Consider the following 13,118-nt stretch of genomic DNA (forward strand, 5'->3'; position numbering starts at 1 on the left):
TGCGGTGCATTTTTATCATCCACCGGTGTAGCAACTGTGGTGTAGCGTTGTTTATATCGACGATAATTCGCCGTAAACGAAATTTTCTTAACGGTAGAATTTGTTATGTTCATTGCATCAACTCCCGTGTACTCAGAAATAATTATACATTCTTGCTTCGTTTAGATTAAAAAATATTTATCATGACTAGACTGTAGATCTTCATGCAAAATTTCATTAATTGCGGCGCACAGGGATATGAGGTGAACGAAAATGAAATTTAGTGTCGCTGGAAACATAATTTGTTAAAGTTCGTTCGCCAGTAGATGTTTTCTAACGCCCGAGTGATAGTAACGGAACGAATAAATATTCATTAGCGTTTCCCAGACGTTAATCACAGTGATAGTGTGCTGGAAGTGTTTATCCGAGTGAAATTTCAACACCGTGACCCATCGTGTCATTTTTTCTTATACCAGATGTTACGAGAAGCCACGCGCTCGAAATTAGTTTTCATTGTGCGAACGATTGCACAACTAACTAGCTGAAGTGATTTTCGAAGTAACAATTTCGAGATACAAGACTAAATATAGACATGTATTTATTTTCTGAATAATTGCACATAGTTTTCAGAGTGAAACGTTTTTTTTTTTTATCTTACATTTGACCTACTCATTTTTCTCATTTTACAAAATCCACAGTTTACTCATTATGGAACGTTAATGGGGAACATTCCTCGCGTTAAGAAGTTCTTCGCATAATCTCGTAATTAGATGTCATTATAGGAAAGTATTCTAGACAGTAACGATATACATATAGAAACGCGGAGAAGTTAATTGAATTTGTTAATGCGTTCCCAGGAACCTTCAGTAATTAATTGGACGGTAATTCTTGCGTTTAATGAGTGTACGTAAAAGAAATCGTGACTTCCGTTTCGCGTAAAAAATACTATCGGAAATAGAATATTGTATGATTTTATATGCATACTAAAATAATAGCGTTGAAAACTTTATCGCTTCATGAGCCGTTAGGTAAAGCGAATATCGCAAGTGCAATTAACGCGGAAGCCATTCTGAAAACAATTAATAAATGAAATGACTTTGTGCGTTCTTTGAAGGTTTTTAATTACTCGTTAACACCGATCTGTTCAGAAATACATTATAAACATTTACATTTGTTTGCCAAGATTAAGAAATACTGAACTTTTTTCCTCAAGTTGGCGAATTAAGAAATTAGGTTTCAAAGATTTCATAGATTTGAAGAAATAGTGATTTAGTCTGGGTTCAAACCGTTACAACAAACTACAACTCATTTTCCAAATATATTTTTGTTTTCTCTCCGACTTCTGTATCTTTTTTCTCTAACGATATGCATTTGCATGAAGATCCGCAGTCTTTCTAATTAACAAACACTCAGCGGGAAAATCCGAGTGACGTATGCAGTCATTAAAAGCAGCGATTAAAATGAAGCAAAATTCTCATGATATCGTTGCGAATATCGAAGAGCAGTGGAACAGAAAATTGCAAAAACCGTCGGTAAGTGTGACAGCGTAAAAACGCTTCACACGTGTCCCTATCGGAACGGTGACCCGACTGACATAATCTGAGGTCAAGAGACACAGTGTGTCGTGCAGAATGCTTAGACTTTCAAATTTTTCGCGTCTGCAGTGTGGCTAATTTTTTTAGCAATTTTTAAACCGACCCACGACCGGGCCTAAAGCTCCGTCCACACCGATTCAACAACCGGCAAATGTTAATTCATGTTGCACTTGAAAAAGTTGCTGTTTAAATAAAAAAAGAAGATGGCAAGGGACAACAAAATTCGCTCGGTGTTGCTTCATTGTTTACGTAGCCTAACGCTCGAGTTTGCTCGAATTTGTCCACAGAGATGCAAATTTTTATCAGCTTCCGCGGTCCGATAATGTTAATCTAACGCCGCCATTTCTCGTTATAAATGATGCATAAACCAATCGCGGCGTTGCTCGGTATGCAGGTGGAGGCTGCGGCACTTTCAGCGCATATCGTGCGGGAAAAAAAATGATCTTCGAAGATGAGATCTTTTTTCAAAACAGTTGCAAATTTTTTGCGGTTATGTATTCATCGCTCGATTCGAGTGCACCTTGCGTTCCGCGGAGTTTTATGGGAATCGTTTGTGCACGGTGCATTTCATTCGACTGGTTCGAAAATGAAAATATTGCAGGAATCATCCCCCTCGATTTTAATAGTTTCGTGCAAAAATATCAAGATGAGTCCACGTTGCTGTGCGATTTCTTTTTTTAATAAATCGCAACGCTGCATTTTGCCCGTGAAATGTAAAATTGGTGGAATGTTACCCCGGGAGAATGTTAGCGTTATGCAATTATTTCTGAGGATCGTGCGTGTCGGGTTAATCAACAATAAATTATAGAAGAGAGAGCACCGTCAGATTGTTCGGAGCCGAGTCCGTGTCTCCGGCGACACAATTTCAATTTCTTCGTTGCCGCGTAGGGTTAATGATCCAAGTAATAATTCGCGATCCCGTCGGCCGTTGATTAATCACGATTACGCGTCGCATGGCGACGTTAATTTCCCGTGTGCAGCAGGCCCGGCGGCGTTTTCTGGGCTCATTGTCAGCTTGCGTGTCCGACGCACGTGAACCGGGCTTTTGCATCCGTAACCACGTGCTGGACGCACGTGCGGCCCGCCGTGGATCACGTGCGAAGTAAAAGCGGCACTGATTGTTCGTTAGCCGCCTGATTAAGCCCGATAATCTTGAGGAATTGTGTCATGCTCGGTATCACGATGCCGCGGAGATTAAAGAATTTATCCCTCTCGCGAGGGTTGTTATCCCTTGCCCCCGCCTGGCAATAACGTTTGAACCTCGATAAGCAAAATTTCCATTAGCCTCCGTTTGCAATTCTCTAATTTTCCAAAACGATCTGATACTATACGGAGATCTGAAACTTGAGTTTTCTATGAACAAATTTCGGGCAGCACTTGAATCTTCTCTAGGGCTGCATTTTTTATTGATTCTTTTAGTCGGTGGACTTATCAAGGCCAGTTGTGATTTTTTAAATCTATCAGAAAGTGCTAACACGAATCACTTATGGGGGAGAGTTACCTATTAGTGGATTGCGGATTTTATGCATTTTTTGAGAAAAATTAATAGGAGAAATTTGAAACAGTAGAAAAATTAGAGGATATCAATATGTAATTTTCAACTCCACAAAATTATTAAAGAAGGAGGGAAATTTAGTTCCTATGGCTTGGAATTATTTTAATCGCTGGACTTATCAAGGCCAGTTGTGATTTTTTAAATCTATCAGAAAGTGCTAACACGAGTCACTTATGGGGGAGAGTTACCTATTAGTGGATTGCGGATTTTATGCATTTTTGAGAAAAATTAATAGGAGAAATTTGAAACAGTAGAAAAATTAGAGGATATCAACATGTCATTTTCAACTCCACAAAATTATTAAAGAAGGAAGGAAATTCAGTTCCTATGGCTTGCAATTATTTTAATCGCTGGACTTATCAAGGCCAGTTGTGATTTTTTAAATCTATCAGAAAGTGCTAACACGAATCACTTATGGGGGAGAGTTACCTATTAGTGGATTGCGGATTTTATGTATTTCTTGAGAAAAATTAATAGGAGAAATTTGAAACAGTAGCAAAATTAGAGGATATCAATATGTAATTTTCAACTCCACAAAATTATTAAAGAAGGAAGGAAATTTAGTTCCTATGGTTCGCAATTTACACTTACATGTTTACACTTTGTACTGCTCGAGCTTCTTGGCCCCTCGGGATATGCCCCTCCCAGTGGAGGGGTTAGGCGAACTAAGATCGCGTAGCTTCGTTCGGCTTAGGTCAAGACTTTACTGTAGAATTCTCTCGAACGAAGAGAATTAGTTAACCTGAACCTGCAAGGCAATATTTCTATTCTTAGCAACAAACTACGGGATAAATCTATCTCATTCTTGCACTCTCCTATAACAATAATTGCACCGTACAGAAACAGACATTTTTTTATTTAATCATTTTCACTTAGTTTTTCTTTATTTAATAAATGAATCAGCTGAGAGGTAGAGCGATTCACATATTTCTTTACAGTGGACTGTTGTTTTCACTTAACAAGATTATGTGGTCTTGCAACTTTATAAATAAGGAAAGTATACCACAAAAATAAAAAGTACGAATAAACGAGAGACAAATAACAATTTATACTTGGTTATAATTTGGAGAGTGCGCGTACAACCGGGGGAATTATTGCACAGAAAGATATACACGTCAGAACAAAAGAAATGTGTCAATTAATTAATCGATCGTCTTCTGTGTAAACAGGGAAGTGCCCCGATAACGAGTTAGTATCAATATTTTCGTACGCACGGAAAGTTGCAGAAATATTTATTTGCAACACGCAGACAGTCTCTGTTTACAATCGATACCCGGTGCACTCCGAGTGCATTGTAAGTTCTCGTTGCGGTTTATCGATTTCCAGGCAGTATCTTTCGTTTCGATAAATTGTACCGGTCGTAAAATAACTTGCGGTCATAATTTCTCCCAGAGAATTCATTACGTTTGTATAATCAATTTATTCATGGTGTCCGTGCGGCCGACCGGTTCACGAAGGTTCTGATTACAGATTATAAAATAGCCGCCTGCGCGCTGCATTATACCTGAGCGCATATCGATGCCTTATACCGAGTTTCCAAAAGTTATGTTGACGCGCTATAAAACACCCTCGTATATTCCGCCGGGAGCTCGTGACCAATTAATTCTTCAAATTACATTTACGCTTTATGCGTTCCTACTGTTTACGCGAGCACGCCTGCGCGCGTATAATTTTCCTCTAAAATCACTCGGAAGTTATTATTATTTTTTTTTTTTTTTTTTGTAAATGTCCACGATGTATCGAGAATTGGAAATTAATTGTTCTGGAATAGAACGTGTCATTTGATATTCTAACGCGCGTTTGAGGTCTTGAGAACAGGAATCTGTGAGAATATTGTTTGCTTAAATTGATCCAAGAAATTACGATTTTGTATAAAATGTCCAGTTGTGACAGTTTCCGCATGTTTGGCAAATAAGTTTAATCGTTTATGCAATTCGGATACGTGCACGTAAATATTGACATTGTCACATTTCTCTTCTCGCAGCTTTCGAAACAAGAGTGACACATTGCTGATGTTTTGGCATGTTCTTCGCACATGAATCACGCCCGCGCATTCCATTTGATGTAACGAGTAGCCGTCGGTGTCTGTGTGCACAAGTGAATAATTGAGAGAGAATTGTAAATGGTAATAATTATTATTTAATTATATTCGAACGTTTCTGAAGCTGCCAACGCATCGGTCGCCGAGCAATTTTATTTTCCCGCGGAACAATTAAGAGGAGCCGTTCCGCCGTCTCGCTTTCTCCGCGATTGTTTTCTACGAGAACTATAGCGACGACAGCTCTCAAAGACCACGTTTGTTCCGGCTGACTCGATTGTTTGAAGACGATACGAACGGACGGATTTTACCGGAGACGAGGAGCCATCTTCCGCTCGGATAGCGACGTTTCGGAACAGCGAGGATAGGAGATGCAAATAATGTTAGGTATGTCACGTTTCCTCCGGCTGGTATGCTCGGCGGGTCGCGCTGCCAACTGGCCGTTGTTTATTTTATGATGTGAAACAGAAGATAAATTTTCGACCCCGACATTGTGATAAATCTGGACGCGATGATGCACATACGGTGCAACCCAGCGACGTTTCTCTTTATTTCCGTAATGCACCGTTCCGAAGTGCTTCTTGCACGGATTTTTATACTACTTTATTCCGAAACACATTCGTCTGTCCTGTATATCTGTTCAATATGGAAAAGAAGACATCTTTTTTAGAAAATTGTGAACGGTTACAAAAATCATTTCTATATTCGCCGTCTAACGCAAAAACGGTGCAGTCGATATTTGTCAGTAGATAGGGACCGCACAAAAAAAAAATATTCAGAAACTTAGATAGCTATAACAAATAATTTTTTACAGCATATTAAAGAAAATTATTTTTATGCGGTGCAGACAGACCGCATAAAAAAAGTCTCAGAAAATATGGTTAAAGATTTACGAAATAGCGAGAAAGTGCTTTCCAAACAAAATAAATAATTGTATTAATTTAAAGAAAAATTTAATTTCTCGTTTTAAACATGGGGAAATTTTGAAAATGCATATAATTCAATATTATCATCACTCCTCGTGATGAGAACATTACAAGGGTGTTGTAATGCCAACACCGTTTGGCATTCATATACCGCATAAAAAACAATCGCACAAAATAAAATTCGGATCGAAAAGGACCGCACGAAAACAGGTTTGACCGTAGTAAAATTTTAATATGATTTTAGGGTGGCTCGCGTGAGATAACGCAACATCCTTCGATTTTATTTTCATTTATCGCAGTGCTGTATATAACGAATATAATTGAGAAGGGTTCGAAAGTGTCGCAAATTCTCAAGTTTGAATTTCGTAATCTCGCCTCGGTGTCGAGCATTAACACGTTCGTCGCCACGTCACCCATATGTGGGTGACGGAATTATTTGTGCAGGTTTTAAACTGAATTTTTACGTTGATATATTCATTGTACTAAACTCGATTAGGATCTGTAACATGCAAGAAAGTTGGAGGATTATTCAGTATCATACATTTAATTTTTTTCAATTTTTATTTCATTAAATAACTTACTTTGATTTTATGGAATTTTTCGGGTTTCTAGTTGGGCGTTCAAAGTGTTAAAGCCCCGCCGCACAGTGGGCAATTTGGACGAAATCGGATTCAAAATCAAAGAACTTTCGATAGAAATGAGGTAGAGCGATGAAACTTTTTTTAAATTAAAGCTGAAACTTTGTAGAATATGGGAAAAATAGGGAGATTATGGTACGAACGTTTTTTAACCTTGAGAAAATTCGTTAAACTTGCACAATTTCAAGAAAATTATGGTTTTTCCAATACCACGCGCGGAAAAAGTTTTTTTTAACATGCTATACATCAGTTCCCATAGATTTTTTCACGCTGATTTCAAATCTGGTTTCAAAATTTGTCTGCGACCTCAGGATTTTGCAAAAAATAGATTTTTGTGACAAAAACTAACGAAGTCATTTTTTCGTTGAAATGATTGGATGGTAATAATCTCCCTATTTTTCTCATATTCTACAAAGTTTCAGCTTTCATTTAAAAAAAATTTCATCGCTCTACCTCATTTCTATCGAAAGTTCTTTGATTTTGAATCCGATTTCGTCCAAATTGCCCACTGTGCGCCGCGCGCCTTGGGAATGACGACCGGCGCGACAGACGCGCGAGCCGGTTGCCGGCGCTTAGGGGATCATTTTTCAGCTGGATCGGCGAATTTTTGCGAGCAGAACGCGTCGGCCAATGTTCATTTCATTGGCCTCGAAATGCGTCCCGGCCGGCAATTCCGCTCGGCGTGCAAACAAGGATCACTTCCGATTGCCGGCCATTAAATCCCGGCCACAATTTCACCCCTCGCGATTCACCGAACGCCGCGACCCCCTCGACCCACCCCCACTCCGCCGAAAAATCACAAATCTATTTACAGAAAATTGCCGATGAAACCTCGTCAAATAAAAACTCGCGCGATACAAGTAATTCGCTTAAACTGGTCGCGCGATTGCCCGGCAGAATACGGCTATCTCTCTCTGTCTCTCTCTCTCTCTCTCTCTCTCTCTCTCTCTCTCTCTCTCTCTCTCTCTCTCTCTCTCTCGGCTGGTATTATATTTTCGGCGTGTCGATTCGAAATTCGCCCGCGTCGTTTTAATCCGTTTTTCAGCGAAGGGTGCCCAATTGACATCGTAGTTGCGCCGTTTCGCCGTGAAATACGATAGATATAATAGAATTTATAGGGTAGTAAATATTATAATTCCGAGATCGTGTTATTAGCCGCTGCATTAATCCGCATAATTATTTCAACGTCGCCGGTCCCCCACCCTCCGAACCCTCCGACCCTTGTCGTACGAAATTTATATTAGGCCGTGTTACTGCCAACTGTATATAACACGTTTAACAACCTCTACACGTATATTACACCCCGCATAATTAATTCGTCCGTCGGATTTATTTATTCGCAAGTTTTCTTTCCTTCATTTTTAACCCTAAGCACTCGAATGGCGACCGTAAAGCGCCACTAAAAATTGCCGCATCGTTATTCAAAATATTTGTTACATTATTAAATTCGTTTGTACTCAATGAATTACTAAACATGTCAGTATTGTACGAGTAAATTGCACCATTTCTAGGTCGGGAGAAACGTTTCGTTTTGGAGTTAAAATGCCATCGAGTGCAGAGGGTTAAATAATAAACTACTACAGCTAAGAATTTTCTAGATGCAGAAATTCACTTCGCGCGAGAATCCCCGCTTAAACGATCCCAAAAACAGTACGGAAAAATCAAGCGTCGAGAGAACTGCATTGAGCGACCGATTTTCAAAATTTCATCCCCTCCGCAGAACATCCCCAGCGCGGAAAATAATTATTTTAAGTGGTCCGGTTAAGATATCGCGAAGGGGCGCGGCTGGCAGGCCACCAAGAACAGATTCTGCGAGCGTGTATTCGCGCGTCGGGTTATCCAGATTCGCCGGAAACGCGCGCAACTTCCGGACGCGGACTTCGGGAAGGGTTGAGTTCCGCTTTCGCGGCGCGTAGAGCAACGCCCGGAATTACTAGCGCAATAACGATGCGGCGGGTAAGCCTTACGGTCTAAAAAGAAACTAAGTCGACGTCTGGTTTGGCCAGCAGTCAAATGGCAGCCGTGCCACCATTCCCGCGGACTTTATTCCCGTCGATTCTCTGCCCGCGACCGTCTGCCTAAACGGCCTTCCTCGTGTCGCAACGAGACCCGCTCTCGAGGTTTTCTTGCGAGAGGTCACGGTGAGAAATGATTATAGCGAAATTACAGTCGCGCTGCGCCTTTCTAGCACCTGGGGAGTGTCATTAGACGATCCTATGGATCCTCCTAGAACTGGAGGACCTGAGGACTGCCATCAGGTGATCCCAAAATTGGGAGAGTCCATACAATCCTTCCTGACACCATCGAATGAGTCTCCTTGGACCTGAGGACTCGAATTAGGCTTTCTTTATAGATCAGGATCGAGGGACTACGAACGCAACTTTTATGGATCCTAGGAACTGCCATTAGGTGATCCCAAAATTTGGAGACTCGGCGCAAACCTGAAACGACAAATCCAGTGGACTCTCCTAGGACCCGAGGACTCGAATTAGGCTTTCTTTGTAGATCAGGATCGAGGGACTACGAACGCAACTTTTATGGAGCCTAGGAACTGCCATTAGGTGATCCCAAAATTTGGAGACTCGGCGCAAACCTGAAACGAAAAATCCAGTGGACTCTCCTAGGACCCGAGGACTCGAATTAGGCTTTCTTTGTAGATCAGGATCGAGGGACTACGAACGCAACTTTTATGGAGCCTAGGAACTGCCATTAGGTGATCCCAAAATTTGGAGACTCGGCGCAAACCTGAAACGACAAATCCAGTGGACTCTCCTAGGACCCGAGGACTCGAATTAGGCTTTCTTTGTAGATCAGGATCGAGGGACTACGAACGCAACTTTTATGGAGCCTAGGAACTGCCATTAGGTGATCCCAAAATTTGGAGACTCGGCGCAAACCTGAAACGAAAAATCCAGTGGACTTTCCTAGGTCCTGAGGATCAAGATTAGGATCAAGATCACAACTTTTCTAGGTTTTAAAGCCCACCATAAATTGATCGGCCGCAAGAACCTTTTCGAAAAGTTTGTGTACGAGAAAATGAGATGAATCAGCATCTGACATGATGCTGGAGCAGAATCTTGGCTTGGGGGGCTAGTTAAGGGAACTATTCGGCCTAATTGAATAAAACTCTATTAAGCGTTCGCAACGCGAGCTCGACGCGCGCGTATTCAGGAGATATATATCCACACTAAATATGCGAAACTCGATGCAATAGGATCATCCACAGACGCTCCAACAATTCAAGTCGGGCTCGAAGTATTTTCGGAGCTGATTGCTGGAAGCGGATATTCGAGGATGCTCTCCCCCATGATTGAGACTCTCCTTTGAGATTCGAGCGAACTCGATGTTGATAATCACGGCGGCCGAATTGCAAGCCGATGACGACGACAAGCCCACGCGAAAGAGTCCCGGGGAACGGATTCGTTCTTCCATTCACGTTCAGATCTTCGCGCCGATCCGTGAAGAGTATGTTATCCCGGGAAATGATGGGGGAGGAAAAAGGGCTGGGGGAAAACTAACGAGCAACCGCGTCGATCCAGCGTCTCTCTCGATCAAAGAACGTCACACTTTCCGAGTTACGTCGAAAGGGACATCTTCACTCCGTTCGGACATTCTGGACCATTTTATATTTGAGCTCATGTAGAAAAAAAAATAAATTAAATGATAAGTAAGTTTGGTCTGATGCATTTCCTTCCATCTGCAAAAGCAAGCGAGTTATTCAGGTGACCTTTTTATAGTGGCCCACCCTGTATATTGACACACTTATGTTCATAGTTTTCTTAAATTAATTGTTTGCTCAATAGCAATGAACACTGGTCTTCTAAGAATCAAAGATTAACAACCGAGGGCTTCCTGAGTCGACTTTCTGAAAATTTCGTGAGTCGACTTTCAGAATCAAGTATTCGATAAAAATGTAGTTTTCTTTCTAATCATTTTAGTAGGTAGAAAACAATGTAATACAGAAATTTTTCTAGTGTCCACAGTTTTGTATCTCAATAATTAATTTGAATCATAAATGCTCCAAATTCGCAGTCAAATTATGTCACGATGAAGTGATAAAATAATTTGTTGAATTAAGAAGAACGTGACAAATTTTCGACAGACGATAGCAAACACAAATGACGAGTTAACTCGTCGTGCCCAGTTAGAAGTTTGATAGCAATTTTATTCGTAAACGAACAAGTTGTTAGAAATAGTTCAATTATTTATTTTGGGAATTTTATTGGGAGGAAAATTATTTGGCTCTTTTCAGACGTATTTTAGTTGTTAAAAGTTTACACATAAATGACCACTGGGACAATGTTGAACGATAGAAGCTGCATAAATACGTTCGTTAATGAACGAAACAATAAAATGTCGAATATATATGACAGACAAATGTTTGTTAAACTGGTTTCTCGATTTTTCGTATTTCCTGCCCGGCAAATGAGAAAAACGCGGTAGAACGGAAGGGTTGGAAACTCATGAGCTTTATGGGTTCGGTGTTTTTATCTCCTCGCAATAATCGTTTACGTTTTTCTTTTCTTTTTTTTTTTTTTGCCCCTCTCCGGCGACAAAACGTCCCAGCCGAGCTCGCCAATAAAATAAGATTTTTGCTCCCGCGATTAACATATTAACGAGTTACGCGAAACAAACTTTCTGGCTCGGTTTTCCTCCCTTTGTTCTCTATCGGAGGAATCATAAACCGAAAGAACACTCGGCGCATTATTTCCGTTCGCTGAAGGAAATAAACGAGAAAGCACGCGGAACGCACGATTAAATCAGTTTTTAATTAAAAACGCATTCGCCGGAGTGGTAAACAAATTAATTTCTCATCCCTCGGGCCTCGTATTATTATTTTCCAATTTGTTCAAGCTACGAGCGAACATCTGGCTGACAATAGGAAAATTTGCGAATTATTTTATTCGAATCCAATTACATTTAACGCGACGAGCCTGCCGTTTTAATTCGTATCGAAATCCTTGCACTAGCTGTCTGAAAAAAATTAATTATGAATTTTTCGCTTATTCCGGTTCGTGACAACGGCCCCGTGCAATACAAATTACAGATTACAAACAACAGTTCCCGTTCATGCGATTCCAATATTCAACTTTATTTAAGTGCGACGCCGATCCACTTTACACCTCACACGCGAAACAAATTAAACAAGATTATATATTTACCATCGTCCTGCATCGAATCTCGCTGTCGATATACAGCAAAAAATTTCCAAAAACCAACACCGTTCATATTCAAGCGACTTTTACCTTTTACTTTTTAAAGAATCGTGTACACAAGAAATAAAGTTCAACATTTTAGTTTGCATAACTCCCAATTCATTATACCACCCAAGATGTACAGAGAAATAGGGTAACACCTTTTTCCACTCCAGACTTAAACTTTACGGGATGTTTTCTGCAAAGTTTAAACAATGCGAGAAGTTTCAGGTTACCATAGTTTCTTTGTCAGTCACTTTCTGTTTAGCTGGTATGATAAAGTTGGATTTTTTATATTTATTCTACTTTTGATGCAACAGGAAATAAAATGACGCCCACATTCGTGGCACATTTTCTGCAAAATTTAAACAAAATTGGGAATATCGTGTTAGAGAAATTCCCTTATCAATGATATTTTATTTAACGATAAAATTGCGTTTCCGCGACCGTTGTGAAAATCCCAAACGAAATTCCCCGTTCCCGCCTCCCGAGGGGATGAATTTAGGGGAATTTTACAAAAATGAGCAAGGTAACGAGGCCGCGGTTCGTATCCAGGGGTGTATTAGAACACCCCCAGCGGCGCGTGGCGCTGATTTCCCCGAAAGAAATAATTTATCCGAGTCAAATCGCGCGGAACGGCGATTTATCTGTCCCGTGACGCGGACTTTCCGCGCCGGAAAAATATTACGTCGCTTATCGCGGTATTACTATATTGCCAGCGTGTAGTATATCAGTACAGGTGATGCGTCACCGCGTCTCTTATATCATCCCCGTTCTTCCGACGACGCGAATATTCTCGCAGTCGCGTCGGTCCGCGATTAATTAGGCGCCATGAATCAACCTCTCGCCGAAAAGACGCCTAAAACCCTCGTGCGAAACTCCTTTTCAATTTCCGTTGATCTGTGACGACTCGCCGGTTTGTCCAATCCTACAAAAAATTATGTCACATTAATTTCGCGGTGGAAAAAGTCAACCCTTAAGAGGCCAACCCTTAACCCAGGCAAAGAACCGCTGAAAAAAATTTTTTGCTGTACGAAAAGAAATGTATTTAAAGCCATGTAGGATTTTATGCATTTACGTCGGAGATGATAAGGAGAAACACTTGGTAAACTTGGTAAATTTTCTTTTAAATTTTCAATTTATTAATAATTGTAGATATTGATGTATCCATTTACACTGTGCTGTATAACTC

The sequence above is a fragment of the Halictus rubicundus genome, chromosome 9 (assembly GCF_050948215.1).
Source record: "Halictus rubicundus isolate RS-2024b chromosome 9, iyHalRubi1_principal, whole genome shotgun sequence".
Classification (NCBI taxonomy): Eukaryota; Metazoa; Arthropoda; class Insecta; order Hymenoptera; family Halictidae; genus Halictus; species Halictus rubicundus.